Raw genomic sequence first — 9,082 nt, forward strand, 5'->3', positions numbered from 1 at the left:
AAAAAAAAAAAAAAGATATTCATAGCCTTAAATTCCTCAATTTATTACCAGCATTTTCTTTGGAGATGTAACAGATAGAAACCACCAGATGAGCCAATCAGTATCAATGCCCTGTGGGGAGGTCACTGGGCAATATAAATAATCTTCTTGTGTTGGGAGATATACTTCAAGACCGGCCCTTAAAATGGGTTTCCTTTTAATAAGGCAGTGAATGTTTTCCATGAAAAGTCATCTCCTTCTCAATGAAACTCATACTAAGCCACTTCAGAATTAATTCATCTCTCAAATTCCAAGCCAACAAAACTGAGAATTGTTAGTAATTTTTGTTTAAGCTTGCCTCCATTCCCTACTTTGTGGAACATTCATTTTTTCACTAAAGAGAAATCAGCCTGACCCTCCCGTCCAGTTACGTACAACGATGTGTGTGTTCTTGAGAGTGATGTGTTAGAAAACACCAGAGAAAACATGTGTTGCATTATCCTTTTAGGTGGAGAAAACCCATTTGTCCACACTGATGGAAGGCCAGCAAGAACTTCTTTCTGCTCATTACTAACTGAGACCCCATTGTATAAATTGACTGTATCAAAGTGACGACCAGCCCCTGGTGCTACCACATTTGTGTTAACTTCAAAGCCATCATCAGAACGACTGAACCATGAGCCTTAGAGCTCTGCTGGCTACAGGCAAGAGCCCTGACTTCCCTCTTGAATGCACTCACATCCTCTTCACCTTGCCTGTCCAAGGACCCACCAGAAATAATCCCATCACAGTCTCCATTCCTGCTTACTTAAGGAACCTCAAGAAGGTCAAGATTCCTAGATCGTGTCTCTTTATTCCAATAAAGACTCCTCCCCTAAGGCTCTGTTGATTCCACAATAATCTGACTCAGTCTTTCTTCCCTCTTCAACCACAGTCCCTTCCATTGTTCCCTCTGTAAGTCACATCTGTAATCAAAATCTCCTATATCCTCAAACACATCCGTTATAACTCTAACTTGTCTCTCCCTTGAGGATACAATTTCCCCTCTGGCCCCCTTAAGTAGTGACTCTTTTAGTCTCCTACAACTGTGCCCAGAAGTGATAGCTGTCCTCTGTGTCCCTCATGGCCACTTTCAGACCATGCTTTTTCATCTTCCCTACTCCTGCCAAATCCTTCAAAGCCCATGCCTTTTGTCAATTCTATGGACTATCCCTCCATGTTGCAGCCAACCATAGCCCTCAAGGTACCTCTTCATCAGTCCTTAAAGATCACAGCTCTTGGCTCACAGTCAATCTCTCCAGCCATGTCATTATCACTGAGACGATCCTTCCATTTATGTGAGTTCTCAGGCCCCTGACCTCTCTCACCACATACTCCCAAAGTCATCTAGACCTTGTCATCAACTTTTCTATAACTAATTTTCAAGATCTTTTCTTTCTAAATCCACTTCACTCCCTCTAATATCCTGACACCAAAGATTCTTCAACACCACCAGAACCTTCAGATTCATGGGTTGGACCACCTTTCACTTAGCCTTACTCCCCTTGTGTTTTTACTTGCCTCCTGATGCAGCTTAGACTCAATTCTCCTTCATTAAAATTATTTATTGTGGGGTGCCTGGGTGGCTCAGTTGGTTAAGCATCTGACTCTTGATCTCAGCTCAGGTCATGATCTTGAGCTCTGTGAGATTGAACTCCACATTGGACTTTCTGCTTACAGCATGGAGTCTGCTTGGTATTCTCTCTCTCTCTCTCTCTCTCTCTCTCTCTCTCTCTCTGTCTCTCCCTTTCTCTGCCCCTATCCACTTTTTAGTGTGTGTGTGTGCACACCTGCTGTCTCTCTCTCTCTCTCTCTCTCTCAAAAATCTCTTTTCTTGTACATACCTTCAAATCTCTTGCTCTGCTTTCTTTAAGTAGTGGTTATGTGAAAAAATTCCTACTTGGTTAAACCCAATCTCACCCCTCTTGTCCTGGTCTTACTGTAAATTCATCCCACTAATCTCAATGTGCACTCAGTACTACTCTGTAATCCCACCTCACTTCCCTGATCCAATCATGCTTAGTTCTTTCTAGATCATTATTTCTCACCTCATTCCTCTTTCCTTACCATGCCTTTCCTCAACTCCCTGTTGATGATCTTGATTCTTATTTCATTGAGAAAATAGAAACAATCAGAAAGTATTTTCCATTTGCTTCTCTAACCAAATTTATAAAACTACCTGTATGGGTGACCTCCTACTATGCTTTCTTTACTGTTGTGAGAAAAAAATCCTGTCACTTATTCCATTTAGGCATTTATTCCAATTGCCTATTCCATTAGGCAATTCCATTTCCATTCTTTCTTTCTTTGAAGAAACTTACTCATGGAGTGGTCTCCTGCATCATTGACTTTTTTCCTTTTTACAGGATCATTCCCATCAGTGTACAAACATGTTAGTAATATTGTCCAAATTGAAAATAGAAATAAACCTCTTTTGATTCAGCCCCATTCAAACTCTGTTTGGTTACAGGCTCATTCTTTTCTCCTCTTTATAGCAAAATTCTTAGACAAAGGAGTCTGTTCTCACTGTCTCTACTTCCTCTTTTCCCCATTCTTTCCTAGTCCACTTTAATCAGACTTTTGTCTCCACCATTTTGGTAAGCTTATCTTGTCAAGGTCACTAATGATCTCTGTGTCTCAAAGTCCTCCTCTTACCTGTCTTACTTATCAGACATAGAAAACCACTCCCTCCTTTAAATCCTTTCCTCATTTGGTCTGTGGGACCGCATCCTTTCTTGATTCTGTTTCTAACTCTTAGGCTCCTTTGCTGATTCCTTTTTATCTTTGAGACCTCTTCAGATCTTTTCTCTATTATATTCATTTTATGAAAACTTTATCCAACCCCATAGCTTTATCTGTTTTTTTTGACTCATAAAACTCCATTTATTGACCTCCAAATCTAATAAAACTAAGAGCTCTGCACAAGTGTTTTAAGAGGACTTTGATCTTTTTCCCAATGTTCTTCTCACTGAAGTCAGCTCATTTTTGTTTCTGTACCTTCTGTATCCTTTTTCTGAGATGCTAAAAGGACTTCCCACTCCCGTTTCCTCTGCAGCCTCTCAGCATTTGTGATCTTCATGGAATGCAGAGGGAAAAATCCAGAAAGACCCAAAAGCTACCCTACAGGCTTACAGGGAGGAGCTCCACAGGCATTTCAATCCCAGATCCGGTCCAGGTTGAGAGCAACGATTCTCTCTCCATGACTGTTGGGCAGTGGATAATAGGAATCCAGCTGCTCCATGAAACAGCCATCCCTGTTGTGAATGGTCACAATGTGGTAGAAAAGCTGGTTGGTATAGCCACACAGTGCAAGGCAGATGGATAAGTGGACCCCATGGTAGGCCTTGCAGAGGACAGTAGTGAGCTGGACCATGGTGTAGCTGGCATGCACCACCAGCACGCATCAGCTTAATGGCCTCTGGCTGGGTGGGAAGGAATGTGGAAAAGCCTAGCCCCATAGCTTTAAATACTATCTATTGAGCTTCCTAAATTTGTATCTTCAGTCCCTTTCTTTCCTCTGGATTCCAGATCCATATAACCAACTGCATACTGAAACTCCTCACCGGATGTCTAATAGAATTTCAAACTGAATGTGAAAAAAATTTATTGATTTTAGCTATCCCCTCACCCTCCCCAACCCCTGAATCTGTTCTTTCCTACAAAATGGCAACTCCAGGCTTCTAGCCACTCAGCCCAAAATGTTGGAGTCCATCTTAAATACTTTCTTTCTATCACATTCCACGTCTGACCTCCAATTCTCTTGACTCTGATATTTCCAAAAACTTTACTACTTTTTACTATCTCCACTGATATCATAAACTTCTGCTTGATGACGGCCAGTGGCTTCCTAACGACTTCCTAACTGGCCTCTCTGTTGCTTCCCTTGATTCCCTACATCCTATTCTCTTACTTTTATGCTTGTGTTTATTGCCTTACTTTAATGAGATGTTTCCCAGAAATATTACCAATGATGACAGGAATTGCCAGTGTTTGCATTTCAAAGAATTATTTAATCAAAACCCAGAAAATACATATTGAGCACCTACTATGTGCCAGACATTGTTCTAGGTGCTGGGGAAATAACATTGAGCAAAACAAAACAAAACAAATACTCTACCTTAGAAGAAGAGACTAAATAAACAAGACAAATAAGTAAAATATACAGCATGTGATATAATGTTAAGTGCTAAAAGGAAAAAAGTAAATTAAGGAAAGAAGATACAAAGTATCAGGGTTAAAGAAATTAAAACTTTAAATAGAGTGGCTGTGGAGGCGCCTGGGTGGCTCAGTCTGTTAAGCAGCCAACCTCGGCTCAGGTCATGATCTAGCGGTTCTGGTTCATGGGTTCGAGCCTTGCATCGGGCTCTGTGCTGACAGTGCAGAGACTGCTTGGGATTCTCTCTCTCCTCCGTCTCTCTGCCCCTCCCGCACTCAATTCTCTCTCTTTCAAAATAAATAAACTTAAATAAATAAATAAATAAATAAATAAATAAATAAATAAATAGCATGGCTGTGGAGTACCTGAAAAAAAATATTTTGAAGGATGTGAGGGAGCCAGGCAAGAGAGAAGTCATACTCAAAGGTCAAGAAAGCATAGATGGCATGTTCTGGGGCTGGTAAGGAGGTACCGTGGCTGCTGCAGAAAGAACAAGGGAGAGAATAGGAGGTGATGGTTCGAGAGAACAAGAAGCAGATTAGAAGGGCCTCACAGGTAACAGTGAACAAATTGCCATTTGCTGTAAGTGGTGGGAAGCCATTGGAGGGTTTTGAGCAGATAAATGACATGACACGACTTAAAAGTTTTTCAGGATAATTCTGGCCACTGTGCTGAGAATAGACTGCAGAAGTAAGAGCAGCAGAGAGCAAGGGTGTTCATAATCCAGATAAGAGATGAGTGGTTTGGGTGGGAGAGATGGTAAAATCAGGTGATGAAAAGTGTTCTTATCCTAGATATAGACATATTTTTAAATTTATGTATTTATTCTTGAGAGATTGAGAGAGAGAGCACATGTGAGTGTGCACATAAGCAGGGGAGGGGCAGAGAGAGAGAGGGAGAGAATCCCAAGCAGGCTCTGCACTGACAGTGTGGAGCCACTGTGGGGCTTGGACCCATGAGCTGTGAGATCATGACCTGAGGTGACATCAAGAGTCAGTTGCTTAAGGGCGCCTGGGTGGCTCCTTCGGTTGAGCACCCGACTTCAGCTCAGGTCATGATTTCATGGTTCCTCAGTTCGAGCCCTGCGTTGGGCTCTGTGCTGACAGCTCAGAGCCTGGAGCCTGCTTCACATTCTATGTCTCCCTCTTTCTACCCACCCACCCCCCCAGGTTATGCTCTGTCTCTCTTTCTCAAAAATAAATAAACATTAAAAAATTTTAAAAAAGAGTCAGTTGCTTAACCAACTGAGCCATCCAGTTGCCCCAATGTCTAGATATATTTTAAAGGTAGAGCTGCTAAGTGTTGCAAATGAATTCGTGTGAGTAGCTAGGAAAATAAAGCAGTCAAAGATGACATCAAAGTGACTGGCCTGAGATACTGGGGGAAAGAGACTGCCAGAAACTGAGGTGGTGAAGGCTGTAGAAGAGAAAGTGACTTTAAGGGGAATATCAGGAACTCAATCCTATTATAAAAGGATCCAATTCAAATGTCAAGGAACAGTTGGGTATGTGATACTGGATGAAAGAGTTTAGAACACTAAGTCCAGATTGTTATAAAAACATTTTAAATCATTATTTGTAATAGAAGAAAAGGTTGGAAGTAGCCTGTATTAGTCATAATCGTCTAGAGATTTTAAGCAGGACTAAATTATTCCAGGGAAGAGAGAAGAATGAAGTCAGGAATTTTTTTCCAGGAAATCTGAAAATACAGGACTCACAGAGAAGCACCTCCATTTTCTTGATGAAGTAGGACTCAAGTAAAGTGCTGAGAATGGGAGGAGCAAAGAAGGTTCAGGAAGGGTTTGGGAAAGTACTAAAAGTTGAATTGATCACTAAAAAGTTTTCTCTGAGCCTGCTCATGATTTGTCAAATGAACATACAGTATTTCATTTTGTTTTCCTGTCTTAGTGCAGCTCTACAGGCGTATAAAGTAGTTCTGTTTAAAAGCTCTTTCAGGAACATAGTTACGTCATAGTTGCCAATAGATTAAGCAGAAATTCAACTCTGAGTTTGTAAAATGCAGATTTTCAGCTCACGCCAGTGATCCTGACTCACTGGGTCTAGGATGAGGTCCAGGAATATTTAACAAATACCATAGGTGATTTTGCACACTGCGATAAACGCTGCTCTGAGTTGCTTGCAGATGGGAACTATTGATAGAGACAAGATAGAGGTGCTCTTGATTGGTGACAGACGCCATTGCCACTTGAAGCACAGGCTTTGCTCAAGTATCAGAGAGAGAAAAAGTTCCATTATAACAAAATACTGAAGATCTACATTACTTTAGAATGCCCCTCTTTATTCTAGAGTCAATCACCCTTAAAGAAAATGTAGTTCAAGGCCCACTGGCTACCTAACAGCCGGGGAAAAAGTAGACATTTCTGGTCTTGTGCTGTAATTCTTAATGAAGAGGAGAAATAGCAATTCTCTCCAGAAAATTTCCTGGGGTTCAGCTCAAAAACTCCTGTCTTTGAATCTTCTACAAGTTTTTAAACAATAACCTGGCCCTCGAATACCTTGCCAAGATGATGTATCCAAGAGAAACTTAGAAAAGATTAATTTTTCCTAGAGCTAAGTGTTAACTTTTGACTGTATTTGGCAATATGTGAGATGGCTCATATGGCATTTTTACTGTGCAAATACCAAGCAGATCAACTTCATGTGATAGCTGCAGATTTTTTTCTTTTAAAAAAATTTTTTTAAATGTTTATTTTTGAGACAGAGAGAGAGAGACACACACACAGAGTGCAAGCAGGGGAGGGGCAGAGAGAGAGGGAAACACAGAATCTGAAGCAGGCTCCAGGCTCTGAGCTGTCAGCACAGAGGGGCTCGAAGTGGGGCTCGAAGTCAGGAACCGCGAGATCATGACCTGAGCCGAAGTCGGATGCTTAGCCGACTGAGCCACCCTGGTGCCCCCAGATTTTTTTCTTAATAAGGCTGATTTCATTAGAAAGGAGTTTGTTAGTTTGTTTTTTTTTTTTTTTCGTTTTTGCCTTAGAAGATTGTTTAATCAAGGTGTAACTGTATTAACATTAAGGAAGAGTTTCAACCATTTAAATAAAATCACTGTGGCAGCATGTACTTGGTATATTTTTCTAAAAATTTAAAAATTTCTCTTTATTACTAGCAACCACTTAAAAACTCTTAACTATTCAGCTCAATCAATTAAATTAATCCCATGAAATAAAATGTGCAATAGAGATGATATTTGAAATCATTTTTATTCATGGTTAGAGACTATGAAGATTCTTTTGACAAGCCCTTAAAAATCTTGTGGGTGATGTTGAAAACTTCAATGTACAAGCACTGATTCAATTTGGGGGGGCACCCTCCTCATTTGATAAGAGTCAATTCTACACAGAGAACATGAGAATAGCAAACCCCCAAGCTATACAAAGGCTGCTAGAGTTTTCACATGCTCATTACCGGAATTTTCTAATGCTGAACAACTAAGGAATATGAATATGCAAAGCTCATAGACTCTGATCAGCATCTGCCTCTTTCAGCGGCTTCTTCTGAAAAGGAAGTCATTGTGCCTCTGGCTTTCTGAGCTCTGTGTTCTGAATCCCCAAAGCAAGAGGGAGAAGAGAGGAGAGGGGGTGGATTTGTTTGTTTGTTTTTATAGCAAACACTGAATTTGCCTTTTACAGAGCATGTGTTTTCAGATAAATATCAGAATATAGCCAGTGACTCTCATGCATTTGCCTACCAGGATGAGTGCACATGGCTGTCCCAGAGTGAAATGAGAGAAATCACAACAGCTTGACATCTTGAATTGTCTTCAATAACCTGCAAATTTTTGCAGTTTTCTTCTCTCCCTCTGTTTCTGATTTTTTTCATCCCCAAAAAATTAAAAAAAAAAAAACACAAGACATAATAATGTGCATTTTTGTGTTTCCATGATTATCTTTATGTTCAAGTTAAAAAAAAAACCACTTTCTGAGACTTAGAGCTTGTTTGTCCATCCATAGAAACATTAATTTTGTAGAAGAATGATTAATCCATAAAGGAAGATCTTCTCAATCTACCAGCATACTTTATATTTTACCTCGTGGCTGATCCACTGCCTTGTCTCCATTATTCTCCATCTGTGATCTCATTCCCTTTTCTCCCTGCCAAACAGCAACCAAACTATCTTGGGCCAACAGTACCACCTACTGGTCATGGTAGTAAATTGTCTAATAAAATTGCTTTAGTATACGCACAAACCATATTCTCCCATTATTTTCTGTACTTGAAACTTGTAAGTTATTTTGGAAATTTCTCTTCAATTGCAAATTACATACATCCATGCTATTAGAGTCACCAAAAGTAGCCCCGACCCCACTCATCGCTTTATTTTTTTTAAATGTTTGTTTATTTTTGAGAGAAAGAGCAAGAGAACAACCGGGCCTGAGTGCAAGCAAGCGGGGGAGGGTCAGAGAGAGAGGGAGACACAGAATCTGAAGCAGACTCCAGGCTCTGAGCTGTCAGCACAGAACTCTACGTAGGGCTCGAATCCATAAACAGTGAGATCATGACCTGACCCACAGTTGGACACTTAACCGACTGAGCCACCCAGGTGTCCCTATCATTTTAAATCACATCCCCAAATATCTCTGTCCATTCCTTTGTATGACCCAATCTCACATTCTTCCCAAAACGTAGACTCTCCCACTGTGCCCTCTGGAACTCACGGACATCAGCAAAATTTCCTATATCCTCAGGGTCCTCTCCACCTTACTGCCACTTCTTTATTCTAAGTGAAACCCATTCTTATAGTTGTGAATGTTCACTGCCAATTCCAGATTCTGCCCCCCCTCTCTGCCACCCGCCTTCTCCCTAAACATTCCTGCTTCCTTTGAAGCTCAGTTGTTGGTTATCCTCTTCTCCATGTATCAATATACAGACTTCATCGTCTCTTCTCATC

General features: G+C 40.7%; 1 pseudogene; it reads right to left on the reverse strand.

Moving 5' to 3' along the window:
- Nucleotides 1-2,992: 2,992 nt before the first annotated feature.
- On the reverse strand, nucleotides 2,993-3,391 carry LOC115512994 (annotated as a pseudogene).
- Between the last annotated feature and the right edge of the window lie 5,691 nt (nucleotides 3,392-9,082).

This window comes from Lynx canadensis, chromosome B1 (genome assembly GCF_007474595.2).
Source record: "Lynx canadensis isolate LIC74 chromosome B1, mLynCan4.pri.v2, whole genome shotgun sequence".
Lineage (NCBI taxonomy): Eukaryota > Metazoa > Chordata > Mammalia > Carnivora > Felidae > Lynx > Lynx canadensis.